Source organism: Diadema antillarum, unplaced genomic scaffold, assembly GCF_040938485.1.
Source record: "Diadema antillarum isolate AM-2024a unplaced genomic scaffold, OU_Dant_1.0 seq00001957_RagTag, whole genome shotgun sequence".
Lineage (NCBI taxonomy): Eukaryota > Metazoa > Echinodermata > Echinoidea > Diadematoida > Diadematidae > Diadema > Diadema antillarum.
In genome coordinates this window covers 500,743-514,971 of record NW_027272617.1, presented here as the reverse complement: position 1 = coordinate 514,971, position 14,229 = coordinate 500,743, and the positions used below count along the sequence as shown (strand labels likewise).

Here is a 14,229-nt window from a genome sequence, read left to right as displayed (position 1 = left end):
CCTCCAGAATGGGTGACCGCCCGCTGTTAGATATATATGAGGAACAATATGCAATGATGTCCGTACCTACAATTGCCAATAGCGAGCCTATAACGCTCGTAAAATTTTTGCGTCGTGTAAACCCTTTGTCTCAACTAAGATTTATTGTCCTGTGTGGCAGGCACAACAATGGATGTGCAGAGCAATTACGTTCTCAAGTTACATTTTTGCGAACTTCTCTGTAAAGAAATAACCATCACCTCCTGAACATAAAAAATGAACATTGACCACTCCCTCAGCCTTTCAAAATAACACTGAAGAAATTATCAAATAATTACCCCCTTTTCATGTTCCTGAGTTGCTTAGTGGAGTGCATTACCAGTGTTATAATCATCGTCATTACTATTGCAGCCAAAACAGAATAAGGACAAGATATCTTTGGATCAAGATGAAGATTTAAGCCTACTGATACTCACGTCAAGAGATCATGCTGATGGTCAAAAGGGAGTTATTCATAAAGTATACAAGTGTCACACTTTGTGCAAATTATTATCTTGTATGCAGAAACAATTTGAGCGTATAGTCAAAGTTCAGTGAGAGTGAGAAATCATGCACAGACACAGAAGGGATATGTCAAATACCATTAATTTCAACAGAATACCATATTGCTGAATATGATCAGTAGTGATATAAAGCGTGCCCGTCGAAACTTTTTTTCCTTCCATTTTGATAGTGGTAGGGTTTCAGCAGGGGTCTGGAGGTGAAAACTCGCCGAGGTTCGAAGGGGCAGTGCTTCTCATAGGAGTGCAAGGGGGATTCGCCCCTTTACATCCCAAAAGTGATACAAGTGGAGTGATAATTAATTCCTCTATCGTTCCTTGTGCACCAGTGCAGATTGAACAATTCTGGTGATTAGCTTTCTCCACCGTCATTACAATAGTGAAACTTTAAAAATGTACTTAAATATCCTGCTCTCTGGAGATAGACCAAAGGGGGTCGCCCCTTCCACGCGAGGGAGCTTTTGCAAATTTTGGACCTGAAATTCAATGATCGGGTGAACACCTCGGGAGAATGTATCAAAAAATCTATTAAAAAGAGCAAAAAATTATATAGTATATAGAAAATGTGAATGGCTATAAATAGTATTATGGTACAGTGCCACCCAGTTTTTTCTCGTGTTTTCTGTCACTTCAAGTACAAAGTCTGTTGAGATGGGCATGGGAAGGGGAATCCCCCTTTCCGCATGATGAAGAAGCTTTTACATATTTAAAATTTTGCTTCAACGATCACGATGCACACTGTAATGGGGAAAATTAAGAAAATTTTAAATCAGAAGTGTGGGTATAACATCAATATTCAGGACAATGCGAATGGCTACGTCATCGTAGTATTTATAGGTGTGGGCGTCTTTCATGTTGTCAGTTCTCACCTCCCTGTTTTTAGGGAATATTTTGTGGAAGTGGAGCGCGCGGGGCTTTTACGTATTATAGAATTGAAATTTCATAATCTGGAACACACTTTTGCATTTTATGCCACTCCTACCCCGTGTGTGCAGCCATGTGGTGATAAGCCTTTACTAGTTGATATGAATGACATGTTTTCACCCTCCGACACTCTCTCTTCTTTCTCTTCTGTCTTCTTCTCCTCCTTTCCTTTTCAGCTCTATTTTCTTTTCTCTCCCTTTATTCTTTTAAGGTCAATCCCGTACCAACCGTAGCGGCTTCGACCGACCTGATTTTAAGTCTCAAGCCACTCGATGTGAGCAAGAAAAGTCATTATTAAACCAAATTTGAAGGATATATACACTCCTTCTCTGAGCGAAAAGTCGGGATAGTTTACTACACTGCAAAAAGTCCGGTGTTAAATAGTGAACACCGAGCTGGTGTTAAATTTTCGATGCTCATTTATGGTGTTAAATTAACACCAACGGGTGTCATTTCCAAATTTTAAACTGTTTTTTGAAGAGTTTCTTAGTAACTGCACTTCTTGTTGATTTTTAATTTAAACAAGACGATCAAGAATTTTACATTAAAATACTCGATTTTTGAAAAAAAATGTGAAAATAAATTTACACCAAAGTAACACCAGCTGGTGTGGTCTCTTATTGAAGCTGGACGGGTGTTAAACCATTGATATTAACACCAACAAATATCAAATCAACACCATGTGGTGTCATTTTTGAATTAACACCAGTACAGTGTCAAAATAACACCAGATACAGTGTCAAATTAACACCACGAAGTGTCAGGTGAACACTTTTCAATACCATCACAGTGCATTTTTAACACCTGTGGGTGTGGTCCTTTATTGACGTTTGATCGGTGTAAGATTTAACACCCGTGGTGTTAAATCTCACACCGATGTTATTACAGTGTAACAATTATGTGAAAGACAATATACCCAATCGTTTTGACATAGTCTTAGCGTAGTAGCCCTAATTGAAAGTGCTTTAAAACATGTACTGAAAATACAACTGATGCTCTCTTGTGAATTATAGATAGCTAGTGACAAGAAGTAGAATGTAATCGGATAACATTTATACGTTAACCGCTGGTTTCTATGGGCACTAAAAACATGACATACAGCAGGACACGATGTTTCTTAAGATTAAAGGGTTTGTACAGTTCTGGTCGAGGCGAGAATTTAGCTTTTAATGTTTTGCGAGATATTCAGAAACCACTTTATGAGAGCATGCAATTCTAAGGGGTATCAAAAGTTTATTTGATGAAAGTCGGTTTTGAAATGGCTGAGATATCCAAAAACAAGGTGAAACAAAGAAATTCTTATAAAAGGCGTGGCCTGTAGTCTTTTTTATTATATAGGTTTTCCCGGTCAATTTCATACTTTTGTCATTCAAGTTCCTATTCCGAGCATTCGATTTCACGCATTCAACGCTCGCAGCACTGAATCAGCAATCAAATTAAAAATCCGGTCATTCGAATTCACTATCCGAGCATTCAATTTCACTGTCGGAGCATTCAAATTCACTATTGGAATATTCAAATTCACTATCGGAGCATTCAAATTTAAGAGAAGAGCACGCATTTCATCAATGAGCATTCAATTTCATGTATAGCTGGCGACGGAATCTCGTCGGTCATTCAAATTCGTGAATAGACAACCATGTTCCAAATAACTGCATTCAATTTAAAAGAAGTCCTGAATTTAGTTAGTTTGGGGCCGAGTATGCATGTGTTTTTCATTTGCCTTTGAATATATTGGGATTTATAATGATTATTCATTTTGCAGTAGAGGTCCACCTGTTCATTGAAAATTTTGAACTCGCGCATAGCGAAAAGGAAAATACAGGCACATGTCTCTCGGATTATACATAAAATGAAGGTCCCATGTGTGAGAGAGTCACAACTCATGCACGTAAAAGATCCCACTTCATTTATTCATCGCGAAGAGCAGGGTGTTTACATCCAACTGGACCCCATATGGAAGACCAGCTATTGCAGCTGAATATGGCCTATCCACCCATCTTCTTTGATGGAGAATGAAACAAACAAACAAACATTAGGCACTGTATAGGCCTATAGTTGACACCTTCCAGAAAAAAAAAAACCACCACAATTACGACTATGTTGAAACTGATACATGAACATTTTTATACGTCTTGTTTGTTGTGAATTGTTGTCTTATTGGTTTATTTTGCGGGACTATGTGATGTGTCAGTTTGTCTTTAAATTGAAGAATTGTCATTATGTGGTTAGTGGTGGGGCGTTGACAGCATGCAGTATCATCAAGAAATATGATAAGATTGTCGTTATGTTGTTTGGATGCACTGCTGATTGGACATTACAATTTGAAATTTATTGAGATGAAAAACAAAGAATACATGAACAGAGAACAATGTAGAACCTGCAAACAATCATAATCACACTATATGCAAGCCTTCATTGGTTGTGTTGGCCCTTTTTCCTTCTTAAAAAGTCTACCTCGTTAAATTGATTGCACGAAGTAGGAACGTGATCGCCTAAAAATGAAATTGAACGCTCCAAACAAGCTCATTTGGACTATCACATGACTATCACATGAATTTGAATGCACGAGTAGGAAAGTCGGTGCTCGCATTTTGAAATTGAATGCCCAATCGAGAATTTGATTTCACAAAAAACGAAATAGAACGCCCAAAAATGAAATTGATCACTCGGATTCTGAATTTGAATGCCCGAATATTTTCGCGTGCGTGCGCTGTGTGAATTTGAATGGACATTAACATTGAATGACAAAAGTATGAAATTGACCGGGAAACCTATATTGTCACTTTTTTTGGATATCTCAGCCATTTGAAAACCAATTTTCATAAAAAAAACATTGAATCCTTCTTAAATTTACATGCTCTTTCATATTATTCTATAAGAGGTTTCTCATTATCTCACTTAGGAATGTTCAAAACATGAATCCCCACCTCAAGCAGTACTGTACAGTCCCTTTAAAGCAAAAGTGCAATAAATGTAGCCCTATTGGTAACAGCATTCTATAATGACTTTATAAAAAAAAACGTGTAATTTGTTGTTGTGAACTTTTATCATTGACTCGAATCTATAAATGCTGATGGACAATATTGGTTTTGATACAAGTTGAAGTGAATCAAGGTCCCCAACAAAAACAATCAACAAAATTGATAGGTAAATGTTATGTACATCGATTACCTGATTACTTCATGGGGGGGGGGGTACGTACCGTAGGGCACTTGCTCAAGCACCGTGAGCTTGAAATGTCCAGCGTTTTGCGTTGTTGTGAAAGAAAATATTTCCATTCAGCAACTTATAAAGAAAGGACACACCAAGGTGCCTTATTTCAGCATGATCTATCATATTTATTTTTCTTCTAGTGCTACTGCTACTTTCAGGGGCTGGAGTACATTAAGGTGAAAAAGAAAGTCAAATATAACGTAAATACATTGCGTGTACATTTTCTTTTTCAGTGAAGCAAATATCAGAGTAGACGATGATTGAACGGACTGTGTAATGACATTCCAACTTTGCATGTACAGTCTCAGGGCTGTTTTACAGGTGGGAGAAACCTGAAACCTAATGCGTGTCTGTGTTCGTCAAATGCAGGTTCCGAATACCCCGACAGGTGAGATAGGCCGTTGCCTGGTGACGGAAGATTGGCACCCACACAGAGTAGATGAAAGGGTTCATGGTACAGGCATTCATAAAGGCAACCTGGACTAAGACCTTGTAAGCGACAGTATTGGTGAAGTTACCACTCAAAACGCCCAGATTATACAGCAGATAGCAGATCTGATCTGGCGTCCAAAGAACAAAAAAGGTAACGAAAATGACTGTGAACATTGTGGTCAGCCGACGATGAATTGTCTGTGCGTCTTGGGAGAGCGTCGGATTGCTTGCATCGCTTGGATTCAGAGAGTACTGGCGCAGTTTGAGGATGCTTTGAAGGTTGGTGTAAGACATTATACAGAGTGGTCCGACATATTCAAATATGAAAAGAAACACGCCGAACACTTGCTTTGATCTAACGGAGGGGAAACTTAAAAAACACCTGCCACACTCATCCATGCCACCAAATAGAAACGTGAAGAGGTTGATCAACACAGCAGCGAGCCATATCAGAGGAAAGGCAAACTTCTCGTAGCTATGATTTGCCCAGGTTCGATACAAATAAGGATAGGCGATGGCCAGATATCTTTCAGTGGAGATCGTGGTCAAAGTGTAGACAGATGCCATGAAGCAAACCCAAGTCAAAGACTTTGGTTCGATCACCCGGCAGTAGAATTCGCCAGCGGCCGTGGGTGGTACGTTGACGTATTCCGGTAGAGGGATGTAGAAGAACGCCGTCAGTAAATCGGCAACAGCCAGACCGATGATAAGACGGTTCGCTGATGTCCCACCGACCCTGGCCCCGCCTAGACGACTTTGGATGAGAATGACGAAACCATTTCCCGCAATGGCTATGATAATAAGTACGAAGGCGACGTAATCGTACCAGAATAAGGAGAAATTTTCTATCAAAATCCACGGTTCTGCTTTTGTAATATTTACGCAAGACATTTCTGTTGCAGTCTTTAGATCAATATGTAAGGCGTGAAAGGAATATGCTCCGGATGGTTAAACAGAATTTTCTGAGCGACACAAACAACCTGCTAGCTTCTGAATGGAAAATAGCCTACTGTTAGATGTATCCACGATTTAATAAGGAGCGATATACGATGATATCTGTATTTATACAGTGAAACCCCGTTGTAACGAGTTCGCTTATAACGAGGAACCGCTTTTAATGAGGTGATCACCTTGGTCCCATTTTTTTTCAGTGTAAACCTATATAATTATGACAAAACGGATCAGTTACAACGAGTTCGGTTATAAAATGCGATTCCGGTTATTACGAGGACATCTTCGGTACATCATGATAAAGAAACACACAAGCAATTTGGTCGGATACAACCAGGTTTCATTTCTTGACCTGCCGCTTTCAAATACGCGACAGACGAAACACTGAAAACCGAATTCACGCTATCCTTCTGTTCTCTTTCCCGTTCTGCAGAGTCATTCTGAACACATAGCTGTATTTGCATAAACACGTGAGCTTTATCGTCGTGATCCCCATGCCGTCTCTCTACATGAATGATCTGAGGCAGAAAGAGGAAACAAACGTATAGGCTCAGTCGTCCCACCGTTATCACTCTTTTATCCATCATTACCAGTGACAAATGCCGAAAAATCATTATGATCTTCATTATTGTTTCACACTGTATTTCACAAATGAATAATCTAATTCTTTCAGAATGGTCCGTCATAATGAGGAAGAGATAGGCGTGAAAGGATCACGAATTCAACCATGTCGTGTACCTTTCAAGAACGCATGTACAAAATGCGAAGAGATTTGGGGGAGAAAAAATACAAAACGCATTTTCAACCCATGCTGGTGCAAACATCATGGAACACAGCCTAATGATCCATAAAATCATCGCAATCCCGCTGGGCGCACACAGCGTAAAGAACTAATTAAGTTGAATAATGCATGTTACTCTGCTTGCGCCAATGTCTAGAAAAAAAGTATAGCAAACGCATTTAATACAATGTGATTTTGTTTATTAAGATTTTATACTGTAATTCACAAACGATTATTTCATTCTTTCAGAAACGTTCGATACACAAGGAAGAGATAGGCGTAGAAAGGATTAGGAATTCAACCCTGCAGTGCACTTTTCCAGAACGTATGCACAACACACGCGAAGAGATTTTTCGGAAGAAAACCAAAGAACGCGTTTTCAAACTCCCCCTTTCTTTAGTTTTTTGGTATCAACTCACAAAATGATTCCTTGTCATTCTTTCTCAATGATAATGATTCATTTACTTGTATAATAACAACGCAAAGACCGCTCATAAGTTTGATTGCTTGGTATGTGACGCCATGCTTATGTTTTTCTTTGTTTTTGATGCGTACGGTTATAACGAGGTACCGGTTGTAACGAGCCAATATCGGCGGTCCCACGGACCTCGTTATAACGGGCTCTCACTGTATTGGCAATAAGCCTGTGGAGCTCATTAAATTTTTGCATCGGTGTAAGCTTTTTCCATATTCAATATCCTGTGGCGCAAGCGCAGCAATGGTTGGACACAGCAATTACTTTCTCGAGTTACATTTTTACGAAAGTCTCTATAAAGAAGTATCGTCACCTCCTGAACACAGACAATTAATATTAATCATTTTCCTCAACCTATCAACTCTTCACGAGTTGATTAACATTGAAGATTTTATCAAATAGTTACCCCCTTTTCATGTTCCAGATTTTCTTACTGAAATGCATTACAACTGTTATTATCATACTCATCACTGTCACAGCCAAAACAAATCAGGGACAATACATGTTTGGGTGAAGGCGGTAAAATTAGAAAGTTATACATTGTTGCAAGTAAAGTCTTAAAAATGTATTGGGGTACACATAGATCCAGTCCTTAATAGGAAGGAATATATTATATCACGTAAGCAAGAAAAATTGGTTCAAGATTACGCTTTATACTGAGTCAACTGAAAAAAAAATCCCTACCGCTGAATTCATTGAAAGTTTTGGCAAACTCATTAGTTCTCCCATTGTTTGACTGCTGCTGTGTGGCCTGGTCAATTTGTCTCACCACCACAAAAGAAATAATTGTGAGTCAACACTAAAGAATGGCCAAAATTGTCTACAGGTAGACAACCGAACGTCAACTTACTACGTATCAAGTCAGCTTAACTGGACCACCATTGAGGACAGTTGGAAACTTCAACGATGCAAACTTGTCTGGAGAGCACTTAATGGGGACGTTCCTAAATACCTGACACTTGTTTAAGAAAGCCAATGATACTCACAATTACGAGACTAGGGCCCCGTTTCATCAAATTTTAAAGACATAATCGACTATAAATTTCCTTATTACATAGGCTGCCAGAGATTGACCATAGAAATCAACTATGTAATCAATTATAACTCTTCATAAAACAGGGCCTAGATCTGCTGTTTCGGAGGGGCTGTCGGTACTATAGATCGAAAACAAAGGTTGCAAAACAAGCCTTTCACACATGAGTTGTTGAATGGAACAGTTTACCAAAGAACATCAGGCATGCTTCATCAAAACAGTTTTCAGCACAATTCTGGAGAGCACTTAATTTTGTTCAATAACAATTAGTTAGTATGAATATTTCTTTTTTCCCAGAGGAAGGAGGTGGCGTAATATATCAGAAATACTGTATTATTCCATGGAGGTACAAAGACTTCTTTCTTTGTACCTCCATGATTATTCATATAACTGTTTTTGCAGTGACATATTCTATATGATTAGATATATTGTTTCATTCTTTATGTATATGTTTTGTATGTTACATGTGATATAATCATTTTTGTTGATCTTATGTTATTTTGATGTTAATGAATACATGTGTGCATTGTCCATACTGTGCTGGGCTTACACGAACAACAGGGTTCAACTCACTGATGGAGCCACCCTGTGAAAACAAGACTGATGAATGAATGAAATCCAGAAAGGCGAAGATTTGCTGGTGCTCACGTAAAGAGATTATTGTTGCAATCTTGATGGTCAGAGGAATCATTCATAGAGTACAAGTGCCACACTTCATGCAAATTACCTTGTATGCAGAAACAATTTGAACGTAATCAAAGTTCAATGAGAGTGAAAATCATGCACAGGATAATAAATATGTCAAATACCATTAATTTCAACAGAACACGATAAAGTATTAATGAAAATGATCACTAATGATATAAAGCAGGCCATTTTGAGCATTTTTTTTTTAAATACTAGTATAGTGGTACTGTTTCAGTTGGGGTCTGTGAGGTTCGAAGGGTAGAGCTCCTCGTGGGGGTGCAAGGGGGATTCGCCCACTTGCATCCCACAAGTGATACAATTCAGTGGAATGATGATTTCGATAACTCCTTTCAGAAAGCGTTCATTGTGCACCAGTGCACATTCGTACAATCAAATTGAACAATTCTGATAATCAACTTTCTCCTCCAACATTGTACCAATGAAACTAAAAAATAAGAAATAAAAAAAGAATAGTGTGATTAAAAGTTCTCTTCCATTGACTATCCCAGCCGTATCTTCCTAATGTGAAAATTCCGATGGAATCTGCGCCGACGAAGGACTGTTTCCTGGGATGTCCAAGGAAAATCTGATCTTGATCTGACTTCGATCGGAGGGTAATCTTAAACAGACCCGACACCGGGAGGAGTATTCACCAATTACGGAACATCGAAAAGGGGTTGACTTTGTGTTAGGCAGGTATCGAACACTTCGGGCAGAAAGCACATTGCAATCAGATGATGACTGCTCATTATCGGACGCTTAATAGATTGCCATTGAGCGGCGGCAGCACACACCTATTATAGCCACACAACACAAATCCGACACACACATCAGAAATTTGACGCATACTGCAGTGACTCGAAGCTTATCCGACACTGATTAGATTTGCTGCCGAAAATAATGGCGGACTTCAAGGCTCTATTCCACTGATCATCAGAGGCACAGTAATTGCACAGTAGTCCGGCTCAAACTCGACACTGGGCTGATTTGCGCCAAACTCGGAAGCAGGTCAAACGGACTCTCCCAAACAGTACACCTCCTGACATGCCTGACGATAGTTTAAGTGAATGTATCCCTGAAGTCTATAGATAAGAAGGAGGCTAAAACAATTAAAAACAACAGTGCTTGTATCATAAACAGATATTTATTTCATTACTTCTTATTTTAGTTTCGTAAACTCAACTGTACTTCCCAATTATGAGGGAACCCTGGGTATCAACAGTAGCAATTTAGGGGTGACGGGGACCAGAGTATCCTTTGTCGTTGAATCCACGCGAACCGTAGGCGGAGAAGTGCATGAGTACGATAGTCCACTGGCACTTTAGGTGGGGACACAGGAGAGTCTGCTGGCACTAAGAGAAGAATACTAGTACATTCAAATGTACGCATGGATTAAGTAGGCCTACACGCATTAGTAGAACTCGTTAGTGAAATAATTGTGAGGAAAAAAAAACACCGTTCAATCCGTTGAAAAGTTATGAATCCTACAGTTTCGGTGCTGATATCGTGGGATGAGATTTCTACAAATGGAAAAGGACGTAAGGAAATTATAAGCAAAAAATAAAAAATAAAACATACTAGTTGTTTCACATTTTTCTGGCATCTAACAACATAATTTATTTACCTCACTCAGAAAGGGTGGGGTGGGGGTTCTTTTATCATCTATCACTACAAAGTCGAGGGAATGTGAACTTTTCAACCCCCAAAAAAAAATAATTTTGTGGAATTCGTTGGTTTTCCATATGTGACGTCACATATGCTGTAGTCCTTTTATTCAGCAGCTACATTTACTCCATCCACATTTTTATTTACTGAAGGTCTCATTCCACTTTAATACACAAAATGGTACTTGATCGTCGACTCCCAATGTTCACAATCATGATGTGGCTAGCGATTATTGTCCGATAAAAGTCTGTCAAGGAGCCCGTGTTGGCTGACTGTGGGATCACCCTACTTTTATAAACCGTTAGCCATCGGACGTCACTTGGTGTATATGATGAGTGTACGATGAGTGTCAGGTGACTGTTATCCGACACTGGATCTGAGATGCTGCCGAAAATGATGGCGGACTTCAAGGCCCCATTTAACTGAGCATCGGAGGCTCATACTGATCCCCGAAATACCAAAATTTCCGGCGTTCCGATGAATTCTGAGCCGACAAGCGATATTTGGGGTTCCTGATTTTTAGCAAATCTAACAAAGATCTGACGTTGATTGGGGTAATCGGATCGAAGGCTGGTAGACCCCCGTTACTGTCTTCTGTTCATCTGATTGTAATGGGAGGGTGACCTGACACTGATCTAACACTTCCAACAATTGCAGGACACCAGTCCGACTAGTCGGTCAGTAATCGCATAGTTGTCAAACTCAGACCAGATACTGGGCTGATTTGCGCCCAACTCGGAACCAGGTCAAATAGACTCCCCAAAATATTACAACTCCTGACGATAGTTTAAGTGAATGTATCCCTGAAGTCTAAGAAGGAAGCTAAAACAATACAAAACAACAATGCTTGTATCATAGACAGATACTTATCTTATTACTTCTTATTTCTGTTTCGTAAACTCAATTGTACTTCCCAATTATGAGGGAGACCTGGGTCTCAACAGTAACAAATGAAAAAGGACGTAAGGAAAATATAAGAAAAATAACATAGTAGTTGCAACTGATTGACAAATTGCCCTACATCGACGTAAATAAGCACTGAATTGATCAGTGTTCTAAGTAATAGCCATGATAAAAAATCATGGACGTACATACTCGAGTAGGATTCGAACCTACGACCTCCTGATCACCGGACAGGCGTCATCTCCACTAGACCACCGAGCTTTCGCCCGACAGCAAGTGTTGGTTCTAATCCTTACAGCATGCAGGGGGTACTGAGTAGTTATTCAAATTCAAGAAATTCTTCCGTTGAGATGTTGTCATTGCAACTGATTGACAAATTGCCCCACATCGACGTAAATAAGTATGTACGCCCATGATCTTTTTTTTTGTCCGATAAAAGTCTGTCGTTCAGTGTCAGGTGACTGTTGAGTTGATGAGCTATTTACCCATAGATCTCACAAAGGATAGTAATAGAACTATATCGTTTGTACTTCCGATGAGTGTTGTTTTTGTGTTGGGCGGCTCTCGAACACGTTGGGCAGAGAGCAGATTGGAATCAGATGAGCGTCCGATTATGATTAATCATCGGGCACTCAAAAGATTGTTGCCGAACGTCGGGAAAGGCGTCCGATGGCGAAGAAAGGTCTGAGCTATGTTCCTATGTTCCTCTTCGGATCACGCCCAAAATGTTTGACACAGACCTGATAGTGGCCCAACACAAGCCGGATTCATCAGACTGTTATCCGATACACTTCGGTAAGTGACCGATGAGAAAAAATCTCTGTGGAATGGGGGTGCAACACTACTAAGCACCGTGCAAATTGAAGATATAAGTCAGTGGTTCAGAAATTGTACAGTTTCAGAGCTATTTTACAGGTCGGAGAAACCTGAAACCTAATGTGTGTCTGTGTTCGTCAAATGCAGGTTCTGGATACACCGACAGGTGAGATAGGCCGTTGCCTGGTGACGGAAACTTGGCACCCACACAGAGTAGATGAAAGGGTTCATGGTACAGGCATTCATAAAGGCAGCCTTGACTAAGACCTTGTAAGCGACAGTATTGGTGAAGTTACCACTCAAAACGCCCAGATTATACAGCAGATAGCAGATCTGGTCCGGCGTCCAAAGAACAAAAAAGGTGACGAAAATTACTGCGAACATAGTGGTCAGCCGACGATGTATTGCCTGTGCGTCTTGGTTTGCACCGTGTAATCCCAGTGAGTGTTGGCGCAGCTTGAGGATGCTTTGAAGGTTGGTGTAAGACATTATACAGAGTGGTCCGACATATTCAAATATGAAAAGAAACACGCCGAACACTTGCTTTGATCTAACGGAGGGGAAACTTAAAAAACACCTGCCACACTCATCCATGCCACCAAATAGAAACGTGAGGAGGTTGATCAACACAGCAGCAAGCCATATCAGAGGAAAAGCAAACTTCTCGTAGCCATGTTTTGCCCAGGTTCGATACGAATAAGGATAGGCGATGGCCAGATATCTTTCAATAGAGATTGTGGTCAAAGTGTAGACGGAAGCCATGAAACAAACCCAAGCCAAAGACTTTGGTTCGATCACCCGGCAGTAGAACTCGCCAGCGGCCGTGGGTGGTACGTTGACGTATTCCGGTAGAGGGATGTAGAAGAACGCCGTCAGTAGATCAGCTACAGCAAGACCGATGATAAGACGGTTCGCTGATGTCCCAACGACCCGGGCCCCGCCTAGTTGACTCTGGATGAGAATGACGAAACTATTTCCCACAATGGCTATGATAATAAGTACGAAGGCCACATAATCGTACCAGAAAAAGGAGAAATTTTCTATCAAAATCCACGGTTCTGCATTTGTAATGTTAACGCAAGACATTTATGTTGCAGTCTGTAAATCAATGTGCTAGGCGTGATAGGAATATGCTCCATATGTCTTAACAGGATTTTCTGAGCGACACAAAAAACCAGTTAGCTTCTGAATGGGTAATCACCTGCTGTTTGATGTATCTACGATCTAATGAGGCGTAATATACGATGATGTCTGTATTTATAAAGTGAAACCCCGTTATAACGAGTTCGCTTATAACGAGGAACCGTTTTTAACGAGGTGATCACGTCGGTCCCATTTTTCTTTGTAGAACTATATATGGCAAAATGGATCGGTTACAACGAGTTCGGTTATATAATGAGATTCCGGTTATAACGAGGACATCTTCGGTGCATCATGATAAAGAAACACACAAGCAATTTGGTCGGATACAAGGAGGTTTCATTTCTTGAAATGTCGCTTTCAAATACGAGACAGACGAAACATTGAAAACCAAATTCACGTTCCTTCTGTTCTCTTTCCCGTTCTGCAAAGTCAATAGGAAGTTTTCGCAACCACGACGCGGTCGGGAGTTGAGCTTGCCGTGTGCAAAATCTGCTTCTGCCCATGATCAAAGCCGAGAAACGTCCCGTCCTGGGGAAAACGAGTACGGTACTCGGCCAAAATAGCGTGCGGTCCCAATGCTGGGCAGTGAGTGAGCCAGCCAGCCAGTCAGCGATCTTGTTCATACGCTCCCGTCCTGTACAGGAAAGTGAAACTGCGTAGATAT

The 14,229-nt window shown here is 40.2% G+C and overlaps 1 non-coding gene across 1 annotated transcript; it reads right to left on the bottom strand.

The window, feature by feature from the left end:
• Positions 1 to 11,794: 11,794 nt before the first annotated feature.
• Positions 11,795 to 11,867, bottom strand: Trnat-ggu (transfer RNA threonine (anticodon GGU)). The gene has a single exon. It is a non-coding gene; the product is annotated as a tRNA-Thr (tRNA).
• Positions 11,868 to 14,229: the final 2,362 nt, after the last annotated feature.